This window comes from Acomys russatus, chromosome 6 (assembly GCF_903995435.1).
Source record: "Acomys russatus chromosome 6, mAcoRus1.1, whole genome shotgun sequence".
In the NCBI taxonomy this organism is placed as follows: Eukaryota; Metazoa; Chordata; class Mammalia; order Rodentia; family Muridae; genus Acomys; species Acomys russatus.
In genome coordinates this window covers 77,373,802-77,386,296 of record NC_067142.1, presented here as the reverse complement: position 1 = coordinate 77,386,296, position 12,495 = coordinate 77,373,802, and positions in this window count along the sequence as shown.

The following is a 12,495-nucleotide window of genomic DNA, read 5'->3' as shown; positions in this document are numbered from 1 at the left end:
GCCAGTTGGGGCTACGGAAGACTGTTTCAAAACCTGGGGGTGGGTAGGTGGGGGCACCAACCAAACAGATAAAATCTGTGCACCACCCTCACGCTTTGGAGGTGCTTGGTCATAGTGCTGCCAAACTTGTGCCAAGGCACACTGAGGTATGCTTTTCTCCTGTGGGGGTTGGAGACCACGGGGCCACCACATCTTTTCCCATCTCCCTTTGCACACAAAGATCTTTGCCTGCACTCTGCCTTGCATGGTGGTGGCTCTCAGCTGACATGTCTGACATTAATTGGTAGTGATCACACAGATGTGGCCTGCATGAGGGTAGTCTGCAGATGCCACCAAGGATGACACCCTTCTAATGTGGACAAGGAACTGAGGGTGTCTTTGGGTGGATCCATTAGTTTATAAGGGATCGCAAATCAGGTCAAAGACTGAATTGGGTTCTCATTGAAAATCTCTTTTTCTGGGGTGGAGAGGTGGCTTAGAGGTTAAGGATTAGAGTTCGGTTCCTAGCACCTACACTGGGCAGCATATACCTATCTGTAGCTCCAGTTCCCTGGGATCTGGTGCCATCTTCTGGACTCTACAGGTACCTACACTAATGTGCACTACTCTTGCATATATGTGCGGGCACACATAATTAAAACTAGCATATAATCTTTTTTCAAAGTTCCCTTCTTCTATGATGACCTGCATAGAGTCACATCCTCATCTTTATGTTGTTGTTTTGTTTTGTTGAGAAAAACTGATGCCTCAGGCCTATACGTCTCTTCTGGTTGGCTCAGCACAGGTTGGCGAGCATGTGTCAGGCACTGCACCATTTCTTATCCCCATGGAAACAACGCAAATCTTATCACTATCTCAGTGTCCAGGATTCTGAGCCTGAGAGATATAGAGTAGCTGGTCCAAGTGGAGCAGCTGGCAGGAAATGGGCCCACATACTTCTCACAGCTCCATAGCATGTCCCTGTCACTCCTAAGGCCCTTTCCTCCCAACCCTGGAGCATACCCTGGACACCAGGGGGAGTAAAGCAGCTGCTTACCTTGAGAAGCCTTCCAAATAAAAAGCCAGCACTCACTGTCTCACCGCAGGCAGCCCGGCCCGGCCTTGGTGAGCTTGGCAGGGTCTGCACAAGCAGTCATTTTTGATGCTGGCAGTGTTAATGGATCATGGGCTAATATAATTATTATTGTTACTTCAATCTTGATTTCCTCTTGCCAGACATGATGTCTAAACAGGAAAGTCAGCTTTCCTGTTTGCACTCGAGTGCTTGCAAGTTTTAGCATATGGGACTCCTCCTAGACCCCCTCCTTTTCTTGTGGTTTCTAAAGATTCCCTTTTGGTCTTAACTCTGACTGGGCAATACCACTAATAGCCCCATGGAAGGAAGGGGGACTGCAGTGACTTGGTACGTGGATGTACTACTGCCAAGAAATAGGCTTTGCTCCACAGAGCCTAGCTGGCTTCCTGCTGCATGCTGTCCTGCATCCCCAGGAGCACACAGCTGGCCCTGACCTGGAGCACTAGGGTGGAGCACTAGGGTGGAGCACTGGGGTGGACCTGGATGACAGAGACATGCCCTGGTTTGCCTGTGTGTAAATGCTGACACCTCACTCACACAGCTGTGTCTCTGGGTCGAGGTGACGGTCAGCAGAGCTGGGCAGGGCCCCTGGCCGGAGTCCACCTCTGGGTTCTAGGATAGGTTCAGATCTGTCCCTGTGAACACCATACCACATAGTTCTAGTTCATCTGAGTTTTAACTTCTCACTTGCTGAGTGCCTGTGATACAACAAGCTACTTATGCAAGCTCAGTCCTCCTTCTCAGAAGACTATGAACATCAGTGGACCAGCTGCATGTGGATGGACACATGGTTAAAAAAGCCAGGTTATGGGAAGAATAAAGGTGAGGGCTGACACATTTCTGCCTCTTGGACGGACCAGTACCCTTGGTGTGCAGGGGGCCAGGGCAGTATGCAGCTGTGAGGTACCTGCATCCCTGGGAAGCAGGCAGGATCCGGCTCTGGCCTGCAACCCTCAGGCCATATGCCATACCCTTCCAGGGGACCCCTGTTCTCCCAGCTCCAAATTGGAGTGGGATAGATAGCAGTTGCTGGAGAAGGAGAGGGGGGAGGGAGGGGGAGGGAGAGAGGGAGGGAAGGAGGGAGGGAGGGAAGGAAATTGCTTTTCCCTCCTGTCACAGAGGCTCCTCTTGCACAGATGAGGTCATGTCTGTAACTGCTCGTGGGAGCTGATATGACAGACACAGGCAAGAGCTGGAGGTTAGCAGATTCCTTTTCCCAGTCCTGGGAGGGATCCTGCATCTCAACATTTCTGAGTTCTTAGGGGAACCCTGAGCTCCACCTCTGAAAAATCCATCCATGACCTCACCCCCATGCACCTCAGCTCTGGCAGTGGCATGTGTTTCCATCTGGGCCTGGACTGAGTGGAACCGAGGAGGAGAGGCCAGAGGGAAGGGGATGGCTCCTGGGTCCAGGCAGTGCAGTCAGAAGAGAAATGAGGACGGATTGTGGGTGTGGCCTAGAAGAACATGGACAATGGCTGCCCGTGGCCAGGGGTGCAGAAGGGGAGCTTCTGCCCCAATTGCCCCCCTTCTTCAGATGAGACAGAGAAAACCATCGGGGTCTAGAAGTTATGTTTCTTTGGTTGGTTGAGGTGGACGCCCATACCTGTCCAGAGGTGAATTCTTCATCCCACAGGCAGGAGAGGGAGGAGGGGGGCACGAGAACGGGGCATGTGTGACCAGGAGACAGGGTCAACTGATGCCACCTGCACAGCATAAAATGGCTTTGAGACTATCTGTGTCCACCCTTTGTTGAAATCTTCACCTGGAGAGCCAGGGGCATGACCGAGAAACTGAAAACACGCTGACTTCCTGCCTCGGTGGTGAGCCCTGGATGACATCACAGTTTGCTAAGCTGTCTGTTGCCATCCCAGAATAGTATTAGTAGTGACAACTGACTTGGAGGGAGGATGCATGTATTTCGGTTCCTGCTGTGTCTGTAGTCATTTGGCTCTGTAGCTTTAGGCTTGTGGTGGCGTAGGACACCATGGCAAGGCACATAGTGGAGAGACTATAGTGTCCCAATAATCCCCTCAGACCAGTCTCCCCCCCTCTCACAGAGATCTAACCTCCTTCCTCCAGGCTCCAACCCCCCACAGCATGGACTGGACGCCAAACTTTTATCTGGTGGGCTGTGGGGATAGGGTCCATTCAAGATGTAAATCATGAGCCGGGCGTGGTGGCACATGCCTGTAATCCCAGCACTCCGGAGGCAGAGGCAGACAGATCTCTGTGAGTTTGAGGCCAGCCTGGTCTACAAAGAGAGTCCAGAACAGACAAGGCTACACAGAGAAACCCTGTCTCGAAAAACAAAAACAAACAAACAAACAAACAAACAAACAAAAAGGCTATGGTCAAGAGTGGAGGAGGTTGCCTGAGCCCCAGCATTGGCTGGCCTACTCACTCCCTCAGATAGCACCTCGCAGACATTGGCCAGTGATGAAGACTCAGGCCATGCTGCTGTTGAGAAGAAGAAGGCCTTGCTGTGTGCCTTCAGAGGTAGAACTCAAACCAACCTAGTGCCATTCCAGAGAGCTGACCTTATCTCCCCATCAACAATGACGAATGGGCTCAGCGCGATGGCTCAGCAGGTGAAGGCGCTGATTGCTAAGCCAGATAACCCGAGTTCAGGTCCTAGGGTGGGCATGGTAGGAGAGAACTGACTCCTATCAGCTGTCATCTGAGTCCACGTGTGTGTGCTGTGGCACTGTGCAGAGCCACTGAGCTCTCGGTGTTCACCTGCCGTGGGGATGGCCGTGGGAAGGACACGGGTCAGAGCTTCCCATGAGGGGGCCTGGCATCTGCTGTCTTTCGCGCTGGCGTTTATCACCGACCCTAGCCACAAGCTGGGCGCAGGCCTCCCCGGTTCCCTGCTCATGAAGGATCCTCTTCTTCCTGGCCTCGGGGCTCGTGGCCTCCATTCACACCACCCTGTCCTACTGTGCAGAAGCAGCTGGGGATCTGGACCTAAAGGCTAGAGGACTCTGGTGATCTTCCACTTGGTGGTTTAGTCAAATCTTGGTTATTTCTGGCCTCCTGGGTTCCCGAGCCTTCCTGGCTTCTGCGTCTGGCTTGCTGCCAAGGTTATCAATCTTGTCTTTACAGCCAGGATGGATGGAACAGGAGTTCAGGCAAGAGCTGCTCCTGCTTGTGTGGGCCCCTCAAGAATAGGGAACGAAAAGTCACTCTCAGTATCAACCAGGATCAAGGTCAAACAAGGGCATTTAGCTTGTGAGTATTGTAGTTCAAGGCCGAGTGGGCTGCTCTTTCCCTTTTCCATCACCCTATAACAGCTGTCTTTGCTTTCAGTTACCACAGGACTCTTTACAAAAATAGCAAAGGACTTATCAGACTTTCTAGCACATTCTAAGTTCTCTGCCTCTAGCTGTATTGTCCACCAAAGTCTACAGATGCCTGTGAGTCAGCTGGGACATGGGCCGTAACCGTTCCCGTGCCCTGTTTCACAGGGAGGATGGGCACTTGGTTGTACATATCAGTGAAGATTCAAGGCAGGGGGAGATTTTCCTTTTAGATGAGCTACCGGGTGTGTTGTGTGTGGTTCATATGTGGTATGTGCTGTGTGCTGGGTATGGTACGTGTACTGCATATGTGGCACATATGGTTGTGTATGTCTTTGTATGTGGGATGTGTGGTGGCTGCATAGATGTGTGCATATGCTGCATGAGCGGTAATACGTGGCATATAGCGTGTTATATATGAGTGGGATAATGTGTGTGTGTGTGTGGTATATGATGGATATGTGGGCATATGTGTTGTGTGTACGCAGAAGTGTGTGTTGTGTGTTGCCTATGTGATATGTTGTATATGTGATATGTATGTGTGTGTATATACAGAAGTATGTGGTTAATGGTGTATTTGTGGGACAAATGTGCCATGTGTGGTGTATGAAGAGGCGTGCATTATTGTATATGTGTGGTTATGGCATGCATCCATGTCTGTGTCTGTGTGTCTGTGTGTCTGTTCTGTGTATTTGTATGTGTCAATGTGTGTCTCTGTATGTACATGTATATGTGCATGTGTGAGTGAGTGAGTGAGTGCGTGGTTTTGTGGAGGTGTGTGTGTATGTGTGCATCTGTGTGTGTGTGTGTGTGTGTGTGTGTGTGTGTGTGTGTGTGTGTTGTGTGGCATTCTCCTGCAGTCATCTAGAGGACTAACCGAAGGAACGTTGGTGGAGGTTGTGAGCTGTGATTCCAGCCAGATGGTTCTGTCTGTGAAAAGCCAGTGTCTGTGTTTTTGTTTGTTTTAGTTTGTTGTTTGTTTGAGTGACTTGAGCACATAGGGATTATTTTCCTTGAGGCCCAGGTGGCTGTGTCTGGAGTGAAGCAGGCCCCTGGGCTTGGACCTACTGGGTGTTGGCTGAGTGTGAATTCTAACAGCCAGGCTTGAAGCCCTGTGGCGTTCTGATGGCAGATGGCAGAAACACGCTAGATGCCTTTGGGTCGAATGGATTTGGAAGCCCTCCAAATGGTTTTTGGAGTGCTGGAAGACAGCCAAGTCGAGGATTTAAGTGCTGGTTTCTTGGTTTCTCCTCCCTTAGAGACCAAGGCAGGCTTGGGGAAGGACACCTGAGCTTGGGGGCTGCCGATCTGGCTCAGGGCTGTGGTCCTGCAGCGCCACCTGGGGGCGACAAGAAGAATGGCCACAGAGGCCCCCAGACGATGAGCCCGTTTAACCATGTTTGCCCTGAGATGGGCTCAGTGGTCTCCTCTCCAGTATTGAGAGAGGCTGGGGACTCCAAGCATCTATCTGTCGAGGGACCCGCAGTCTCGTTTCTGACGTCCCTGCCTCATCGTCAGAATGCCTACCTTATTAATAGGCAATGTCATCAAAAGATCCTTAAAATTGTCAGCGGGGGTTGGGGGAGGGATGGAGTTCACTTGACCTGTTTTTTTTTGTAGGTGAAAAGGTGGGGGTCCAGCTCCTGACTCCAAGCCAAATGCTCTTACCACTGCTGTTCCAGGCCACCTAAGCTTACCTGGGGCAGGTACCTGATCGGGCATTTTGTCAGGACGTTAGGCAGTAGAGGGACTTCTAAGCAGAAGGACAGGGTAACTAACTCACAACAAAGTCACGAAGAGCCCTGAGTGTAGCGCTCAGAGAGGCCATAGACCCTTATGGGGATGGGGACAGGTGATGGTGGGCTTGGACTAACAATGGCCAGATCCCTGCTACCAGGGCCCCTCAAGTGCCCTCTCACCATTTGACCCTGCCTTGTCCTCTCCTTGCAGTGTGCCCCAGAGAGTGGCCTGCAGATACTCCTGCTTCTGCACAGGTGAAGCCTGGGGTCCTTGGGGTTTGGGGTACAATGAAAGATCCTTTGTCTCCTCGGGAGGGCGTCAGTCAGCCTTCCCTTGTTTATCCCCGACTATAAGCATGTGTGTGTTATAGAAACCATGTGAAGACACTCAGAGTGCTTCAGGCTCACAAGTGGGTACTGCTGGGGGGCCTCACTTCTACTCACCCCTCAAGGGCTAACCCATGTTGCTCTTCCCTGCACGATTCTGGCAAACAGGAAGTAAACCATTTCTACCACCGTTTATAAGGCTTCTTAACTGCTGCGTGTCCAGCTTGCCCCTCTAGCTAGTGCTGCACAAAACGACCGGCAAACTTGCGTCTTCGTTTGTTTCTCCCCACCCCCACCCCACAGTGCTTAGCGTACACATTGTACACCCGTAAGCTAAGACAACTGGAAGGTAGTGTCTGTCTTTTTTCCTTTATAACAGCATTAGCACAGTGTTGGGCACTGTAATAGTCAGATTCCTGTCACTGTAACAAAATACCTGAGTACCGAGTTATAGAGAGGAAAGGTTTCTGAGGTCTCAGCCTAAGATCACCTTTGCCCTTTGCCTATTGCTTTAGGCCTCTGGCTACAAAGTATTATGTGGTGGAAGCATGTGACCCACCCCCAAAAAGAGCAAAAACAAAGAGAAGGGGTAAAGAACCAAGGTGCCCAACCCCCCAAGGGTGTTCCCCAATGGCCTAACTTCTTGTTCGCCCCACCTCCTAGAGGGTCCATCCACTCTTAAGTATCACCACGGGCTGCCAACCAAGCCTTCAACACATAAGCTTTTTGCTTTGGGACAGGGTCTCATTCTGTAGCTCTGGCTAGGCTACAACCTGCTATGTAGACCAGGCTGGCCTTGAACTCTTAAGAATCTACCTGTGTCTGCCTCCCAGGTGTTGTGATTAAAAATGTGTACCATTATGTCCAGCCATACATGGACTTTGAGGGGACACTTCGGAAACAATTTGTAGCTTTCCAAACTGTAACCCCTCACTCCCTGCCCCCCAAAAGCTGAGAGGCTGGAGCTGATAGGCATTCCCCCCAGCTTTGGAGAGGTTCCTTTCTAAGCTCCTTCATATTCTCCTCCTTCCCCCAAACATCGTCCACACCCCTGAGGATCTGGAAGTTGCTAGAAGGTTCAAAAGGTCCTTTTGGTCCAGGCCTTTGGGAAGGACTGACACACTGGGCCCCATGGTCTGATCTCAGCCAGGCTGCTCAGAGGGGCTGTTTAGACACCAAAGATGGACTTTGTTGGAGAATCCCTTCCCACTTAATAAATCCCGCTCAAAGCAGATGATAACGGTGCCTGCCTACACGGTGCCTGAGATGGATTGTGACATTTAGACAGCCGTGAGCCCCTAATCCAGATCCTGTGACACAGCCTTGGAGCCAGCACCATGCTGGGAGACAAATGATCCCCTCCAGAGAAGGGGAACTTTGGGAGGATGGAAGTCAGGGGCTGGAGAGGGGCCACGTGGGGCGTGGAGGCATGTGGGAGAGAGCTGGGGCCAGAGAAGCTTCCCAGGCAGGGAAGAGCACTTGGGAGAGATGGAGAGGGACCCTGTGTGAACCTGTTCCAAGAACCAAGCTGTGTGAGTTCCTGGAATCCAAGAAAGAGGTGTCAGCCATGGGCTCAAAAGCCAGTAATGATAACTGCTGTCCCTTGTCACAGATTTGTTGCTGCTGGTAGCAATGGTGGCCGGAGAGGGCTCTGTGACTCTTGGTGTTCAGTTAGAGAAAAGAGTGATGTGTGATCCTTGTTTAGGATTAGACAGTCTGTACTCCTCCGGGACAGTGACAGGAAAAAGGACTGCTGCAGGGGGAGGGGAAAGGGGCTGCGTTTCCGTGACTCCAACTAGGACAAGTGGGATTTAGAGTCAAGAAACAGAATGGGTGTTGGTGTCTGTGAGTCCGTTACTATCAGGGCACACCAGCCCAAGGAGATTTTGTCAGAATGACTGGGTAGGAGTCTTGCTGAAGACAAGCTTGAAGATGAAGACTCTCAAGTAGAGGCTCAGGGAGAACTCCAAGCTGATGCACCAGGACTTTGCCCAGGCTGGCCTTGAACTTACGTAGTTCAAGAATGACCTTGAACTCCTGATATTTCTGCCTCCATTACCTGTGGGCTGGAGTTACAGGTATGGACCATCATGCATGGTTTATGTGGTGCTGGGAGATCAAACCTGGGGTTTCCTGCATGCTAGGCAAGCATTCCACCAACTGAGCACCACTCCCAGCTCTCGTCCCCATTTTACAGGCGAGGTAACTGAGACCTGAAGAAGTGGAGCTGGCCCAGGTATAAAAAGTGCCAGCGGCTGAGTGTGCTGGCTGTCTCTGCCATCTGACTACATGCAGCTCGCATAGATGGAGCACATCTTTTATAACAGGCATCACTACAGGCCTGCAAGAAGAAACTGAGCTGTGGCGAGGTGAGGAGCTCCAATAGTGATTATTTGGGCCCACTCATCCCAGCCCCCATGTTCTACCGACTTCCTTCCTGGTCCTTTCTTTCCTCGGGAGGAATACCTCACCCGAGGGATCTCTTGTCTCGTGTAAGAAGTAGAACAGACACATTAAGGATTAGCCAGGTCAAATCCATCTCCTTCTTGTCAGGAGATTGGCACCAGAGTCTGCCCTTGCGAGTATCTGAGGTGTTTTAAAACGGAGAGCTGTGCTGTTAGAACTTGTGGATGCATTTGGGGGAAATTAGATCCTCTGGCCTCCTCCTGCTCCCTCCCTCGGATTTGCCACCCACATCTCCCATAACCTGCACTGGCTGTGTGTGCCTTCAAATGCAGATGTAAAATGTCAGTCAGTCCAGAAACATCACCGGCACTTGTCTTCAGAGCCCGCCCTGGGAAGGATCCTGGGTCTTTAATGCGCAGGCGTGAAAGTGTGTGCTTTCCCATCAGGCTACCCTGGTTAAAGTGTTGCAGGCTTCCAGCTTCTTTTTCTTCTGGGTTGTTTTTAAAGAAGGGAACCAGCACCTGGCAACACCCCGCAAGCTTCAGAACCTGGCTCCTCTAACAAGGAGCTTTCTCTCTATAGGTTCAGAAGGGTCGGGGATGGGGGATGGGTGGGTGGGGGGGAGGGGTGGGGGGGTCGAGGGGGGCCGTGGGTGAGAGGAGTGCAGTGGGGCGGGGGGGGGGGTGGAGTTCAACTTTTGTAATGGCTGTGGCCTTTTTATTTTCATCCATCTTGGTTTACCTCTTCAAAGATGTCAGCCCCAGCCTTGCCAAGTTTGGGGTTTATAGCTCCACGGCTGGTGACTTAACGTGGGTGTAAAAATAGATCAGTGTTTTTTCTTCCTTCTCTTTAAAAGGGGAGGGGGGAGCGCTTGTATGTTTTCCAACATCCCATCAGTAAGAAATTGTTGAAGCAATTTTAGCTCAGTTTTTTCCCCCCTGAAAAGATTTGCTCCAAGCCTGACTCAGACGATGGAACACTTCAAGGAAAAATTTCTTTCCAAAGAAGTCAAGTGCAATTAATGAGGAGGGAGCTGAGGGAGCACGAATTCCAGAGTGTTCGCTGTAATGTCAATTACGTCGCTGCCTGATAAACACATAAATGAGCAGTCCACTGGTGTTCTCAACGCAGGGCTCTTACCAGAAATGACCCTTTCTTTCCATTACAGACCTGGAGGATTTAATTTTCTCAACCAAAACTATAAACAAGATGGACTTTTATATGTGACACACTGGTATCTGATGGAGAAAGGTTTTTGTTTTTCTCTCTCTCTTTCTTTCTTTCTAATAAATGAAAGTCAGGCCTGGTGTTGCAGGTCTGTGATCTCAGCTAACTGGGACTCTGAGGCAGGAGGATTGTGAATGCCAGGCCTGCCTGGGCAGCTTAGTGAGACAATAGCTCAAAAGAGTTTTGTTTTTGTTTTTTTTTTTCTTTTCCTTTTTTGTTTTTGTTTTTGTTTTTGTTTTTTTGTTTTTTGTTTTTTGTTTTTAAGAGAAGCTTGGAATGTAGCTCAATGGTAGAGTTCTTGCCTGGCATAAAAGAGACCCTACATTCAATATCATCAACCATAATAGATAGATAAAATAGTGAGTTAGCGCAGGCTCCGACACAGGCTGTGTGCAGAATGAGACAGAACTCCAGAGCAAACAACACAGATGTGTTTCACTGCAACAAGGCAGTAGCCAGCTCTGTGAAGGCTAGAATAGGAGCATTATACTGTTTCTCTTTGCTTTTATTTCCTCCAAATTAAAAAAAACAAAACAAAACAAAAAAAAATCCATAGGACTTTGTCTGTGAACATAGGCCCGAGCATTTGTGTGAGGCTCGCCTTGTGTGTCCTCGCCTTTCTCCCACATTCATTTCTCCCATCAGCTCCCTCCTGGGTTAGGGTGGGGCTCCTCCCACCTATATCCATTTTCTTATCTACCCCAGCCAAGCACCTCCTGTCTCCTGCGTCCCTCCTCTCAGCCCTCTCCACCCTACTTCAACATCTTAAGATCCTTTTATCTCAGAACAAAAATCCCATACAAGGGTAGAGGATGGGTGGATGGATGGATCTTCACCCATACCTCCCCCCTAAGCCCCTACACCATTTGCCCTGCAGTCAAAGCTTTCGGGGAGACAGTCTGTCCTTCGGGCTACATCTCTCACCCACTTCTCATTTCTCGCATCGCACAGAGCTTCCTCCCATTGTTCTCAGTTCACCAGTGACCTCCCCATAGTCAAGGCCAATAGGTCATTTCCCAGGCCTTCCCTTATGGGATTTTCATGCTGTACTTGGCAAGGATCATCCATCTACCCATAATCCATCCATTCAACCCAACCACCCATTCATCTACCCACCACCCTTATGCATCCACCTGTCATCCATCCATCCACTTTCTACCCTTGTCCGTCCATCCATCCATCCATCCATCCATCCATCCATCCATCCGTCCATCCATGCATCCATCCACCCTCTATCCTTGTCCATCCATCCATCCATCCACCCATCCACCCACCCCCATCCATCCGTTGTTTTCAGTGTCTTAGTTTTAGAATGGCTCTCTTGGCTTCTGGGTGACTGTTCTGTCCTGGTCCACTCATCTCTCCAGTCATATCAATCCATCAGCATTTCTTCTGCTCTCCGTAACCAACTGTGCTTCCCAGGACTCCCCTTCACCCTTGGGCTCCTCAGCTCCTGTCTCTCCCTGGATCCTGAGGACTCTGCCAGCCCTCTCTGGCAGGAGCCTAGCCCATAGCTGCTCTTGGATTGTCTGATTTCTGGTTGTCACTTTATCCGCAGCCCACTCTGTGCTCGCTCACTGCTCTAGCCTCCTGGGGTCCATCCTGGACCACTCCTTTTGCTTAGCTTAAAATCTCCCCACGTTGGTCAACATGGCTTAATTCCTCAATGGCTCCACCACACCTCCAGGTAAGGGGCCCAGTGCTCCTCAGGCTCTTCCAGCTCCGCCTCCCACTCCTACCCCCACCTGCCTGCTTTTGCTGCTGTGCAGTAGCCCCTTGATTTGGCCGTAGTAGCCACAGTTAGCGGCACATCTGTCTCCTGGGCGTGGGTGCTACAGAGATGACCCTGTGAGCTCTTCCACTGACCCTGGTGAACTCCATAAGCTAAGGTCTCACACAATGCCAATGTCACAGGCAGGAAAGAGAACCAAGGTGCACACTTTATGTCCTTCCTGTGGACGGAGTCCTGCGCTATGGCCCCTTTGTAACTTCTGGCTTGACTTTGCAAACCCAGAGCACCTGTCATCCCATTCCTGTGTTCAGCCATGGCTCCTCATCCCCAGGGCAGGTTAGAGTACTGGACCCTCACTTGCTGGGCCATTGTTTTCTTTGTCCTCATCTCTAGCTGCCTGGATTTCTAAGGAGCAACGACAGTCTATTAAATAAACCCTCTGTTCTGTGTAGTATCTTCGAAGCCTTAAACTGCAGAGGATTATGTCTTCAAATACTAATCAGGTAGTGTCCCCTCAGCTTAGCACCCTTCAATGACATCTCCTTGTTCTTAGGACAGAGTCTAAAGGATTAGCTCAGAACTGATTTTGATGATTGCTCTGACCTCCGCCTTCCTTCCCACTGCAGCTCCAGGCCTCCTGGCAGCCCAGCTCTCCCTCCTTCCCTCTCTCCTCCCTTAACAGACATTGCT